Source organism: Zosterops lateralis (assembly GCF_965231275.1).
Source record: "Zosterops lateralis genome assembly, chromosome: 13".
NCBI classification, from domain to species: Eukaryota; Metazoa; Chordata; class Aves; order Passeriformes; family Zosteropidae; genus Zosterops; species Zosterops lateralis.
This window is the reverse complement of record NC_139773.1, coordinates 4,006,224-4,020,967: the sequence shown is the minus strand read 5'-3', so window position 1 is coordinate 4,020,967 and position 14,744 is coordinate 4,006,224. Positions and strand designations below refer to the sequence as shown.

Here is a 14,744-nt window from a genome sequence, read left to right as displayed (position 1 = left end):
GGGCCCTGCAGCCCCCGGTGCCGGGTAAGGGGCTCCGAGCCCTCAGCCGGGGCGGGCCCTGCAGCCCCCGGTGCCGGGCGCGGGGCGGGAGCCGCGGGTCCCTCAGCGCGGGCCGGGCCGGGCCGGGCCGGGCCGGGCCGGGCCGGGCCGGGCCGGGCCGGGCGGGCGGGCGGAGGGCGGCGGAGCGGCCCGGAGTGATGACGCGCTTCCTGCCCTCCCCGGCGGGGGTCTGCGCCTGGAGTCCGCTGCGGCGGCGGCTGCGGGCGGCGGGGCCGGCGGGAGCGGGCGGGAGCGAGCGGGGCGGAGGAAGGAGGCGAGAGAGCGGCGGGGCTCGGGCGCTCCGCAATGCCGCAGTAACAGCGTTCCCGGTAGGAGCCCGCGAGGACCCCCGAGCGCCCCGCCGGCTGCACGTTGCAGGGAGCGGGCGGCGTGTGCGGAGCCGCCGGGAGGGGGAAGGCTCTGCGCGGGCGAGCGGCGGCGGCGGGAGCCGTGGGGTGCCCGGGCTCCGGGCGGGCTGGCTCCGAGTGAGGGCAGCGCCGGTCCCCGGTGCCGCTTCGCCCGGCAGGTCCGCCCGGGGCAGCGCTGTCCGCCCAACAAGTTGCCGGTTCCAGGGGGGACAGCACCAGCCCGGCCCGGTGCCGTGCGGGCTGAGCCCGGCCAGGGGAGAGCGGCCTCGGCTCACCCATCGCTGGCCAGAGCCGGGCCGGGGTGAGAGGGGAACAGCGCTGTTTGGGGTTCCCCGGGCCGGATGGGGCTGGAATAGCAGGCAGGTGCTGGGGCAGCGCGGCGGGGCCGGCCGGGGTGGCTCTGCCCGGGGAGCGGAGCTGTTCGCTGCCGGGCGCTGTGGGCGAGCGGGAGGGAGAAAAAACCTTTTCGCGATACGTGGTGAAGTGACGACCTCCCAAGGACGCTCCTGCCGCGTCTGCATACGCGTGAATCTGTATCTATCTGTATCTGTCTCCGTGTCCGCATCTCCCCACGGCAGCGGTGGGACGGCAGCGGCGGCGGGGGGAAGGACCGGGGTGGGTGGGCGGCTGCTCCTCCCGAAAACATCCTTCCTTTACAGCCTGGCTGTGCTCCGGGGCGTGCAGGGACCCCGCGGCTCCGGGATCCTGCCCCGGTGATCCTGCGTGTCCGGGGCTGAGCGAAGAGCGGAGCTCCCGTAGTGCGGGCGGTGTGTGCCCGCGGCGGGGCTGTCCCTGTCCCGGGCTGTGTGTCCCCATGGCTCTGTCTGTCCCCATGGCTCTGTCTGTCCCCATGGCTCTGTCTGTCCCGTGTCCCCCCAGCAGAGCTGTCTCCGCAGGCAGACCTGCCCTCTGGAGAGCCCCGGTGCGGTGTCACCGCGTGGGAACACCTTACTGAGAGCTGACTGCGGCCTCTGCCGCCTTTATGCTCACCTTCTATAGCGCTTTTGTTCTGCTGGCCAGTCATTTCAGGGTTTTTAGGCTTTACTTTTGGTGTGTTGAAATGCTGCTATGACATCTAGTTAGAAAGATTGTGGGAATGTTCATTGATTGAAAAAAAAACCCTGTTGTCAAGGAATTGTCCACTTCCCTCCAAATATTTTTAAAGTTTGTTTTGTAGACCTATATTTTGGAGCAAAGCTTGAGCCATATTAGATTTCAGGGCAGTTCTGGGTTTGGAAGTATGTTACTTAGAGGCGTTGAGGAGTTCTGCATTCTCAAAAGAGCCCCATGGCTGTGGAACAATGTCCCTATGATTTAAAAACAAAGAAGCAACACATTTCTGAGATTGCTCTTGCTTATGTAAAACATGACTTATTTGTATGTTTATGGCAGTGTGTTTTAAGTAGGAATGCAAGCTGCCAGTGTTGATTTAAAATACCTTACAGATTGTAGTGTATGAAAGGCTTTTGTATCTATACGGTGTAATGGTCAGCCATTCTTCCAACAGAACAGCTGTTAGACAAGTAAACTGTGAGATAAGTTGGCTGAACTACCATTCCTGCTTTAATTTTCATAATGTGACGTTTTCAGGGGAGATTCAAGGTTACCACACAGCTGAGGAGGGAGGGGGAGTGTCTCTTGCCTATTGGAAGTGCATTTCATCTGAGTTTCCTAATGCCTCATTTAACTCACTGGTCACTGCACAGCTAAAGGGTTAAGTGGAATTCTGGCTTATCTATTCATGACAAAATTATTGAGCTTATGTAAGATAAGAATACTTCTTGTTTCTGGTTGCCAATCTAAGTAGCTTAACTACGGCAGACTTGGATAATATTCAAGATCTGAATCTCAGTATCGAGCTAGATAAAGTCTCCAGCCATTTCATGTGGGATACCCATTCATTTTACCATTCAGATTGCAGGAGTTTATCCTGAATAATTGTCCTCTGTGTTTTTAGAGTAACATCTGTTGCATGATATCATGTACTGGAATGTAGTGCAGCCTAATTTAAGTTGATTTGAAACATTGCCATTGCACTGTAGTAGTGCCTGGGAGGGCGAGAGGTTTTGTGGTGTGTGTGATGGATAGATTGGTTACTACTAGACAATATTGAGAAAGATGAACTTGCATTTGAAGTGCAAAGGATTAAGTAATTTTACTCTGAATTTGGTTTGTTTCACAGTTTTACTTAGACTTCTTTCATCATTTGCCAGCTAATGCAATGACCGAATTCTACTTATATTAGGAAATCCATCTACAGTTATAAATATAACTGCATGAAAGTTAAAAGATACAGCAGCATGAAACACCACTACAGTAGAATCAAGTCTTATTTTGGAGTGGGAGGAGTGGGCTTGAAAGAACTGTCTAGCTGTGGCATAGCTTCAACTGCATGATGACTTAGAGGTTTTCCTGTGAAAACTTTCTCTTTTTTGGCATTGTTTCTACAAAGATTTGGCTCCACATAGCAAGGATATTCTGAGGCGTTAATATTTGGATTGTCACTTTATATGCTTACCTATATGATCTGTATCTATTAAACCTGTGCAAATGCAGCCTAGATGGCTTGCAAAAATGGCAGTGCCTAATTAGTCACCACATCTAGACATCAGTTCAAACATCTCACCTCCATTCCTTGTTGTGGCATTCTGGTGTCAAATAACTGTTGGCATATCAGTAATGCATGTTCATGAAATATGAGCAATACCATTTGTTGAAGTATCCTTCCAATCCACAATTTTAGCGTTATGGTATTGAAAACACCATTTGAATTGATTCTCAGCTGCCAGTCCTATCTGACCTTTGGAGATTTTGGTAAGCTGCCAAATATGTAGACATCTTGATATTATTTATTTTAATATGCAGAGTTTCTTGCTAAGCAGTGTTTTCCAGATGCTGCCTTTGCACCAGGCCCTAATTAGGTAAGAAGTGTGAATGTCTTTACAGACCACTGTACCAGCATTTAGAAATCCTTTTCTCCTCCCTGCTTTTGAATCTTTAAAATTTTTGGCAAGTCTGCCTATGCGTGTTTCTACAGACAATAGAATGCTGATGCAAATTGAGAACAGCAAGCAAAATGTTGGGTGTTGTTGCAAATGGGGGGAGGCTGTCTTAATAAAGCAGTGTTATGTTTCTTTTGTTTACTTTTGGAGTTTAGTGTTTTAGTTGGGACAAATGGAGGTGGAAATTGCAGTTTCAGGTAGTCCTGAAGGAGAACGCAGGTTTTTGCTTCCAGGGTTCTGCTTTTGACCACATATGGTTATAAAAATACACAGTAAATTGAACTGCAAGAGTTTTGGGGCAAAGGAGATGCAAATGATAAAGCAGAGGGTTTTTTCATAGTAGGTTATCTTACAATTTCCAGGGGTTATGTTAAGCAAAATAATCTAGGGTTTTGCAACTCTGTGGATGAGATTATGATTATGGACATCACGCTGTGTCTTAAGCTCTTTTATACTTTATTTTTATTGTTGTGATTAAACAGTCTATTCCTTTTACACAAAGAATGTCTTGAAGGTAGCCTGAGCTCCTTAGATGTGTAAGTGCTGATCCACAGCATGTGGTGCAGACCTGGGTCTGATCAGTGTTTAGAGAATTGTGCTTTTTGTCTCTGGGGGCAGGGAAGTTCCACCTTTGGAGTGAGGCTGGTATGCTTGAGGATGAGAAAGTGGTAAGGAGCCCTGTGCTTAGTTTTAACACCAGACTTTTAACTGTGTACAATGAATTTTGTAGCTTTCTGTCCCTGCTAATGCTGCTGAAAATCCATTTCACAGTAGTCAGAGAACCATTTCCCTGGGTGTGCTATGTGCACACATGCTTATCTTGGAATTGAGTTTGAATTAGCCTGCATACTTGAAGCAATTGTGATAACATTTTGATATTTTCCACTTCCAGTTGCAAGCTGGAATTTCATCCCCAGAGATCCACCCCCTCAATTCTCAAAGCTCCAGCACCTTTTTACTCAAGCATCTCCATAAAGCTAGAAAATGCACTGACTTCACAAGGTGAGGGTGACTATACAACAGTAAGTCTTGTCTTAAAATATCTTTACAGTATTACAGTGCTGACTTACTTGTAGTCCCTTTACTTGGCAGCTACTGGTTGATTTCCTGCCAAGATGGGCCAGGCTGGCACTTGAAACTGCCTTCCTTTCATTCTCAGTAGGTAGCTCATCTTTCTGTGTTTGGGCAGCAGGAAGAAAGTATGGGCTGAAGTGAATTGTAAATGAACCTTGTGCCTTTTTCTATGGCAACTTTTGTAAGGCTGAGATTTCTTATTTTCATGGAAGAGTGACATATAACCCAGGAACAAGCAGGAGATTCAGTCTTCTAAATCACAGCAAATAACAATTGAGGTGATAAAGAATCAATGGTACTACATGGACTGATTACTTTCTTGAGTTGAATAACAATTTACGTTTGCCAGCTGTGGTAGATTTGTTGCTGTGATATATTGAAGAGTTTAGTGTTTTGCTGAAGTATTTGGTGTAGTGGTGTGAGAACCTCTTAGACAATGGCATTGTCTTCCACTTAAAGTCTTTGTTGTGTAATCCTTTTCTTATTACATATTGTTTATTTTCATACAATCTCTCTTTACCTTTCTTGAGAGTTGATATCTGTAATGTGGTGAGTAACCCTTTGTCTCAATGACCTCAAGTCCAGCTTGTCCTGTGGTTTGGTTTCAGTCGTGTTCTGTCCTAGCAGGAAAGTTCTGATTTTTCTGGAATGTGAGATTTAAACTTTGTGTATAGTTGACATAAATATAAGCATAAAACAGTTCCAAAAAATGCAGGCTTGAATTTGTACAGCTGGAGACGTTAATTAGGCTTAAAGTAATTTACAGTGAGTACCATTTACCTTTGTTCAATTTACATGTGCCAAGTGCTGTGTAGCAGGAAATGGTAAAGTGGCACTTGGCAGACAGAACAGCAGCAGGAAAAACAGATTATCAATGTCTGACAGAAGTGATGGTGCCTCTTTAAGAAAAGACGTATAGGAGGATGATGTCAGGAATGTGATGGTGGTGTAGGACTGATGGGCATAATCCTTAGGCACAATAAATGTGTTTAGATACCATGACAGAATCAAATTTTAGCAATAGGCCAATAAATGAATATCTGAATAAATGAAATCAGGAAGCCCAGCTTGAATGTTTCACTTCACTGCAGCTTGCAATTCATGTAAACCTTGTAATTCTTTATCATTTGTGACTGAAGGATTTTCTTAGATGATTTTTTGTTGTGGTATAAGGACACATCTGTTGACAAGGGCGTGTCTAAGCTCCCCGGGGAAGGTTGAGTGGGAATCATTGCTGCACAGCCAGCACACAGGGTCAGGCAAAAGAAACAGTGGTGTCTCCTGGGTCAGGGTATCACTAAAGGCACTGGTGCAGGGAGGAAGAGATAAATGCCCAGTTTCAGCTGAAAAAAGCAAAGGCTGTGGGAAATGAGATCACTCTCTTGTGATGTTTAAAGTACTCTTTGGAGATGTTGTGTGCAACAGCTCAGGATGTACAGACCCCAGGCAAGAACCCAAGATGTTGTAGTATGCACCAACTCTGAGGAATATTTGAGGTTTTTTTAATAAAAAAAAAAAAAATACATAAAATCAGTGTCTATGTTTGCAGATATGAGGAAGGTCCAGATGAGCCTGGTTGTTTGCTGCATTGTCTGTACAGCTGCACTGTGGTACTAATGAGACTTTAAACCAGCTGATTAGTGTAGGTGTGTGTACAGAAGACTAAAACCTGTGAAGAAATGGTAGTTAACTTTGCCTGAGCTTGGGCAGGGCAGACTACAGATTAAGTACAGAACAAATCTAGACTTTGAAGAGGGGTTGCAGAGGATCTAATGAGTTTTTTCTGAGGCCTTTGTATGTGGTGGACCAGGATATGTAAGGGGTCAGTTCAAATGGATCACAAGTGGTGTATGTGTGCATGAAAATCTGTTGTCTCTGTCCTAGGCAGGGAATGTATTTTTAGAGTTTTCATGTCAGGGCTTTAGCTGACTCTGTAATACCACTCCCAAGGGAGTGTCAGGGCTTCAGTGCTGAAGAGATGAGGCAGAAAACCACCTTGATTGTAGTACAAGTGTGTGGCTAAGGTGGGCTACTTCTGCAACTCACTGCAGTTGTGAAGTTGGAGGATATTGAACACACACAAAGGTTGCAAGCAGGAGGGAAGGTTGATGTGCCTGAGGAACCAAACAGACCAGCACAGGAGCAACTGTAAGGCCAGACTATGAAAGTGGCTCAGTAATGAGTGTGAATATCTGTGTGGGAACTATGTGTTCCTGCCTCAATGCAATTATCATTCCTTTTCAGGGATAAATTGCAGTTTGAAGCATTACAAATGCCATCTGCATATGAGGGTAAAAGTCCTCTAGGACTTTATATTGAAAACTAAAACCAAAGCACTGTTTTCCATGTGGATCTCAGTATAATCAGCCATTGCCTTGACTTCCCTGGGCTAATATTGTCAGCCTACCAGGGTCATTTGAGGCAATGGATTTGAAAGATTGTTATCTCACACCCTTATCAGTAAAAGATTTGTGAACACACACACCAAAAATATATGTATTATTTGTAGATTCGCACACATACTGCTCTACTATTATTAAACACATTACAGAACATAGACAAAAATTAGAAATTAATAAAGAAGACAAATAGTTAGAAAATTTGTTTTATTTTTTAACAAAACCCTTTTTTGCTTTCATTAAGGAATAATTTAGTGAAAATACAGCCATTTTAAGGGCTGTATACAAGTGATAAACCAACATTTTAAAAAAATTTAATGAGGCACGTTCAATCACCTAGCTCTCACTAAATTATTCCTTAATGAAAGGTTCTAGGTTCAGTTTATTTAAATACTTGGTTTTAATGACTTTCTTAGCCAAATCAGACACCTCACAAAGACAGGTCCAAGTGGAAGAAGTGCTTTGTTGATTGTGCTTACTAAATAATGATACTAATTTTCCACTCCCATGCACTAACTATGCAGAGATTCTTCTTGGGATTCATCTGTTAGTTTTCCACCTTCCCTGATGTCAATCAGTTTTCTTTTTGCAGACTAATGGGAGGGAAGATGTTGCATTTTTCTCTTTTCCTAAAGCACTTCTTTTGGAAGACTTTTAAACAGTGTTGGGGTTTTTAAAAAGATTTTAAAGTTTAGGAAATTATGTAGAGCTTTTGGAGGTTTTTGTAGGAGTTTTTTTCAGTGGAACATTTCTAAACATCTATTTTCAAAACAGTCTCTGTATAGTGAGTTTCTTCTGGAAAACAGTTACTCTCTTGCTCCCTGTTAAAATGTCAGCTTCACCTTGAAGGGACACCTTAGGCGTGTATTTATTTGAAAATATCTGGTATGTAGGATATTGCTGACAGCCCCTTGTCATCACAGAAAAGATCAGCCAGTTTTGAACAGTTGCCTTTGTAGGAAAAAACACACGGTGTGTCATTAAGTTTGACAACCCTTTTAAGTCCTTTGCCACAAAGTAACTATAGGAAAACTTACTGTGGGAATTTCACGGTCACTCACCATCTTGTTACAAAGTATTCTACTGCTTGAAGATCTTCTTTTTATAAAATTACATAATCAATCACGTCCTGTAGCACTTGGTGCACTTCTGCCTCCAGCGTTGCTGTGTTAGTTTATTTATCTATGAATGATGCAGTGCAAGAATTTCACGTGTGGTTATGGAGTGACTGCTTTAAATGGAATAAAAATTAGAAGGATTCCAGTGTAAAGGTTACAGATAAAATCATGTAAGTGTGAACACGTGCACAGTTTTCTCATAAAACATTGTTGCTATTAAAGGAATAATTGACTGTTGAGTCTACTCAACATTGTTCTTGGAGTGACTGGCAAAAGAGAAGTTCCCAGTGTGTTTTGCTGTTGAAACAATCCAGTATATACCCTAAGATGAGGCATGTCAGAAACATCTCTAAGGTCAGCCAACAGTGTTCCACACCTCCCACACTGCATAATTTGTTCTAATACTTATTTCCTCAGATCTTCAGCTGTTTTCTGTGAGTCTTCAAGCAGCATTTGCTGACAAAGGAATGCCATATTGTCTTCCATGTATTATTTCAGCCTTTTTTTTACTGCAGTAGGAAGACCAAATGCTTCCCCAGTTCTATATGCCTTTGTGTTTTCTGCAGTAAAGCAAGACACCTTAAAAAAGGCTTTTGAAGATTTGCCATTGAGTTCAGGTAGTTGGGGGTTTTTTTCAGTGAAGTACTATATAAAGTATTACATGACTTGAAGAAATTGTAAAGATTTGTCCTCACCTCACTAGGTACTTAATATTTAAATATCTTGTTAATCATGATGGCTTCATATTATCATTATCTAGTGTCTTGAGGTAAAATGTGTGTTTAGAGTGAGGTCCATCGTTATTGATGGTAGATGTGAATCCATATCTCAAATAGTTATCATCATAATTCCAGCTTTTTTGGCCCACTTTTTGCCAGATCTGATTAGATGGTTGATTTTACATCATAATGTGTGTGGCAAGTAGCTTTCACTGAGAATAGGAAGTCAGTTGTTGTATATGGATTTTGAAGCAAAAAGAAGATCTGTCTTGGCATCTGTATATCTGACATAATAACACTTCAGAGTCTTCAGGATCAGAGGTGATTTTAGCAAGATTTGCAGCTGTAGAAGGCCCTAAAGGCACTAAAACATTTGTACATTTCCCTGGTTACAATTCCTTGCCTTCATTTATCTCATGTTACCATACATGAAAATAGAGTATTTAGTTATGTGGTCCACATATGTTTTGACAGCATGCAAATTTCTATAAGCACATCTTTGTGAATTGTGATCTTAGGCTGTGCCACTTAAACGTCTAGAAATAAGCATTCCTATATAATGGAAGTTGTGTTTTGGTGAGTTTTGTTGGGATGGTTTTCTTTGCATCTGGGACTTGTAAGAAGGGACAGCAATTCTTATAACAGCCAACATAGTGTAGTTCCCATCCTGCCTGAGGCTACAGCAGATAAATTCCAAGTACCTGCAAAACATCTGCTATCAAGCACCAGTACTGGCTTGGTACTCACCCAAAAAGTGTATCTTTTCATGTACAGCTCATCTTTCTGTAGCTGCCAAGGAATGAAATGAAATTTTAGCCCCTGAAGAAGATGCAAAAGCAAGGTGGGATTGCAGATAATTTTGTTTTGGGTGAAAAAAGAAGATAAAGCAGGGAGTTGCTTTTTAAAAGTTGTTTACAAGACACTTAAAACCAAAGGAAGAAATGTAGAACGAAGACAGAAAATAATAGAATAGAAAGAAAAATGAGAAAAGTATTTAAAAAACCCTGCAAACTATAATTACAGTTTTGTAAAGACTTAAAATTTCTAGTAGTATGTATTGACTAATTGTTTTGGGGTGGTTTTTTTGGACTATATACTCATGCCAAATTTCTTACTTCATGTTTATCTCTCATTATTTTAACCAGAATTATATTACTGCTTGTCAAATACTCTTTGTGTTATTATGACCAGATACAGAAAGCAACCATGTCATCACAGAAACAGACCATATAGAACAGCTGTATTTTGTGTCAATGCTTCTTCTGATGTCTTCAACAGTTTTGCTGTTTCCTTCTAAATTTGAGTTGTTCTGCAAGAACTCCCTAATATTTTTTCTTTACATATATTCTGAGATCTAACTCTCCCATGATGTGATGAGTGAATCAGGGTGCTGGAGACTTGTGCAAATGAAATTTGTCTTCCTTCTGGGCCTCTAAACCGTGTTTAGTAAGAGTTTTATTTCTTCCTGGTCAGTCTACAGATGCTTGAAATACTTGTTCTTGCTAGGAGTTGCCGTTTGAATCTAAGCAATTCATAATTTAGATATCTCCAAGTAGCTTAGAATTAGAAAAGCTTTTTCCTGGCAATGTTTGTGGGATATTCAACTAAGCAATAGGAAAATGCTTCTTTATAAGTAATAAGCTAATGAAAGCCTAGTATTTGTATAATCAGGCCTGCCTGAGGAGTGTGAGTGTCTTGTTGGTAGCTGTTGGGATGCTTTTGCCAGCATTGGAGACAATCTTATGTATTGGTTGGTGTAAATGACCATTGGGTAGTGAAACAGCTCCACGTGGGGTGGAGGAGTTGGGACAAGTTGGGCAAGCCAGTCTGGGTCCTCTCTTAGACTTCTTGTTAGGGAGTGCTGTAGTGAAACCAGCTCTTCCTCTGCAGTGCATCTGATGCAGACTAGGGTTAAACTGAGCTATTTCCATGGAAAAAAAAAGTTATAAGTCTTGTAAAGAATGTAAACGGGTGGATCTGGGTCATTGTTAGGCATGCTCTGGTTCCATAGTGGATGTCTTGGGAACAATGAAATTAAACTCAAGTGGGGTGCAGATCTTGGTGCAAGTCCCCCAGTCCAGAAGTGCAAGGGGTTGTTAACATGGAACCTGTGTTCAGCAAAAACACTCAATTAATATGTGGAAGGCAGAAATCCTGATGAATAGTTAACTGATGAGGGGATTTAGAGAAGACCTTGTGCAGTTCCAGCATCCTTTTGTTACCTGCCTTGTCAAAATAATACTTCTCTATCATAAAAAGCTTTCAATGACCTGTTCAGAGTAGCCACTGGCTGATATCTCACTGAAGGGAAATGAAGACTGAGTGTGCTTAAGGTTCTCTAACATAGGTGTTATACTGCAAATGAATAATACAGTGCTGTATCTTCCTAGGAGAATGGGTAAGGAACTAAAGCCCTCAAAGCAAGTATTTCTTTTAGAAGAATTTGATTCTTTGAGCTGGAAGAAATAAGTCAGTATGTTTAACTGTTCTGAGATTCTATGGCAAAGTCTGCAGGATGCTGCAACCTAATTTGTTTGTTTATACTGGTGGTTTTAAAATGTCTGTTCTTGGCTCGTTTGGTGTGCAAGTCTTGCAGTTTCTTGTTTCCTGAAACTGAACAAAGGAGCTGTGTTGAGTATTTGTGAGAAAATAACGTAGGCAAAAGACAGTGCTTAGCAGGTAGTTGAGAAAAGGTACTTCCAATAAATCAGCTTTGAAATCCTTGAACTGAAAAAAAAGCACTTGTTTTCTCACATATGTTCTCCTTTTCCCATGCATGCTCCGTTTGTTGTCCTGCATTGGCGTCTGCTGTTTAATGTTTCCAAATAAATAGGAGCTTAGGTTTAGTCCTACATAAAGCAATGTGTAGGCAGGAAGAGGTTTGTCCTCCTCTAGATCTCTGTGCGGTGTGTGTTAATGTTGAATACTTCTCACATTGAACCAGCTGATGGCATTTTCTGAGCTGTTGTTTCAAATTTCGTGTCCTGCTGAGATACCTATGTGACTGCTTTGTTTTTTTAGGGTGCTCCTAGCAGACATACAAGCTGGAAATGCAAAATTGAGCTAGTAAGAGTTTAGGTCTCCATGGTGACCATGGGATCTTGGAAACTAAGGAGATCATATTTGACTTCCTAGGGCTCTAGGTTACTCCTAGGCCCTATGGGTTTAGGCTTACAGTGGCAAAAAGACTTTCTTCAGATAGTTTATAAAACTATATACAATATAGAACATAAACACCAGGTTTGTAATTACAAGAGAGACACTGTGGTAGTATTCAAGTAAAAAAACCAATAGGAAAGCTTTGAGGAGGACTGCAGAGATGAATTATTACACTTTACAAATTACTTCAGAAGAATCTTATAAATAGCACTCTGGGCTGCCTCCATAGAGTGTCAAAAGAATAAGCTTGCTGTATGACAGTTACTACACTTGAAGACAATGTAAGTTATTAATGAGATAGTGAAATTGTGCTTTCTGTTGCATATATTTGATGTCTTCTAATCTACTGAACCCAGATTTTCGGTTATTTCTACACAGAGGCATGAGTCAAAGTCATTGAAGCCCTATTGAAATCTGAGGATGAGGAGGAACAGCTCTGAGGGAATGTGTCTGTAAAATAAGCACACATATGATGTGTCACATCTGTGTAAATGAGTACAAATACAGCCTGTGGCAGTTGATTACTTTCTGTAATTCAACCCTCACATCAAAATAAATTCACTTATTTAGTGCTGATGCTCAGAAAGAATAAATATACATTTATTTTGAAAAGTGGAGATAATATAACTTCAAGATGGTTTGTTTGACTTTGCAAGGATAAATAGATCCAGGAGTACATGGAGTTGATTTTGAGTGGTTTAGCATAGTTATTGTGAGTCAGAGACAAGGACCAGCCTTTATACTTCAGTGACAAAGTGTCCAGACATTGAATTGAAATCTGAAATATTGTTGTAGAGTTCTCTTACGTAGGACAATGGAGTAACATACCCAGTATCAATAAATGACTGGTATCCATTTGTTGTTTCTGCATTTTCTTTTGGAGAAGAATGGGTTTGATAGTTGAAGGCCAAGTTCTCCTGTCATCTGATACTTTCCCACAGCACGGAGCCCCTCTGTGGAGTCTGTGGCTTTTGGCTGTCAGAGCTGGGCAGCCACATGGGCTCTGGGTTTACATATTACAGCACAAGGCAATTCACAGACAGAGCCTGGGGGAATGGTTTTTTCCTTACATTGCATATGCAGGCAAGGCTGAATAATCAGGATTTTATCCTTCTCAGAAGCATTACAGGCATTTAATTGCTCTGTCAAAGGTAAAGGCAGAAACCTTGATGGGCAAGGGGAAAGTAACTTTGTGTGTCACAGCAAATTGAGTTCCTGAAATGTCAAGTTTGGATTTGAAAATTTAATTTGAAATACTGACTTTGAAAGCACATTCTGACCTACAGCTTGAGCTTAAAGCTTTATTAAACTTGCATCCCTCTACCCTTTCTTTCTCATGCCATTCTCCAACAATGTTTCATATACTCACTGAGCATGATATAACAAATATAACAATAACAAATCTAAATTGCTATATTCTGATGATACTTGAGAAACTCAGGGAATGGATGTTGCACACCAGTATTAGTAGTGTGAAAAGTATTTTCTCAATTTGCAAAACTATAAAATTTTTCAGGGACAAAAAGACTAATATATTTCAATTATTGCACTATTAAAAAATAAAAGCCAAAAAATTGGCAGCAATTCAGGAAAAGTTAAAAATGCTCCAGTTCCCCAGGGATATATTTCTCTTTTTGTACTCAGTGTTGTAACTGACCCTAACTTGCAGTGACATCTAACTTAAGTTTATTCCAGCATTAATGACATTTCAGCTTGAAGAACTTGTAAATAGGTTTTTAGATTGTGCCTTGCTCTCTGCTTGTACCTTGTTTAGGATTTGATAAGCTATAAGTTTCATTAAAATTAAAACCAAGATGAACTGTTAAGTGCATGAATTTAAGTTACTTGTTTGTTTCTAATGGCCAAATAGAGAAAGTGGAAAGGTCTTGCTCAGCAGCTTGCACCTGGAATGTGAGCAGCCCATTTGAGTGTGCTGTAAATATTATACATTCTTAAAGTTAAAATGGATCCAATCTCAGTTTTGTTCTGTTACACTTTATCCTAAAACTCAAAACTAAGCTTCTTCAAACCTGGTTATTTGACTTGGTTCTTGAATTTGTGCTGTCTCACTCCCCTCCATACTCTAGCTTTTTGGGCACTTTTCCCCCCAAACTGCTGCTGTGGGAAGCATTACTGAAATACTTACCAGCTGCATGTTGGTGTACAGCCTGTGGCAATAAAGGTCATTCCTTGGAAGGTGTCTGCCTGCATAGGAAACCCTCAGTGTTCTACACATTGCTAGAATTAGTATCCTATCTTTCTGGGTTTTAAAGAGATAATCCTATTTTATTAAAATTAAGACTTTGGAAAAAATGTGTCCCTCTAGCAAGGTTTGGGTTTCAACACTTGGGATGAATACCATAAAAATAATTTCCTGTGTCCGGCTACCACTTGCCCTCTGTAAGAAGCAGTTCTTTGTTTGGAGCTTGTCAGGCTACAGGACAGACACTTGCTTTTCTTTGGCTCCTCCTCAGCTGCTCTTAATAGGGAACATCTTTTCCAGTTGCCTGCTGCTAACACTAAAGAGAACCCTTGTTTTTAAGCGTGGGATATGTTTGGCAACAAATACTCAATTCCAAATCTTGCAAGAAATGTTCGTTACCAAGTAACTTTATTTTATTCCAGCCTCACAAAGTGCATCATCCATATTGAGCAGTTGTCATTAATGCTGTTTTCTTCTCAGATTATTTATTCTGTGTAAAAATAGAGATCTTATTCATTCACTGGTGTTTATTGAATCTTGCATAAATACTGCAGTCACAGCACATTAAGGGGTGGGATTTAGACACACAGCAGTTGTTTGCAAACCAGTGAGGAATCTGCCCTTGCTGTGGGTGTGACACACTGTGTGTGCTGGGACACACAG

The 14,744-nt window shown here is 41.7% G+C and overlaps 1 protein-coding gene across 2 annotated transcripts in view; it reads left to right on the top strand.

Moving 5' to 3' along the window:
- TLN2 (talin 2) overlaps positions 1-14,744 on the top strand; it is a 136,953-nt gene that overhangs the window by 44 nt on the left and 122,165 nt on the right. Inside the window, exon 1 of one of the 2 annotated variants that reach the window (XM_083870740.1) lies at positions 298-368. The exons of the other annotated variant lie outside the window; for it this stretch is intronic. The gene's annotated coding sequence lies outside the window, so the exon portion shown is untranslated. Of the gene's footprint in view, positions 1-297; positions 369-14,744 lie in introns of those variants that run through there. 2 annotated transcript variants of the gene reach the window in all.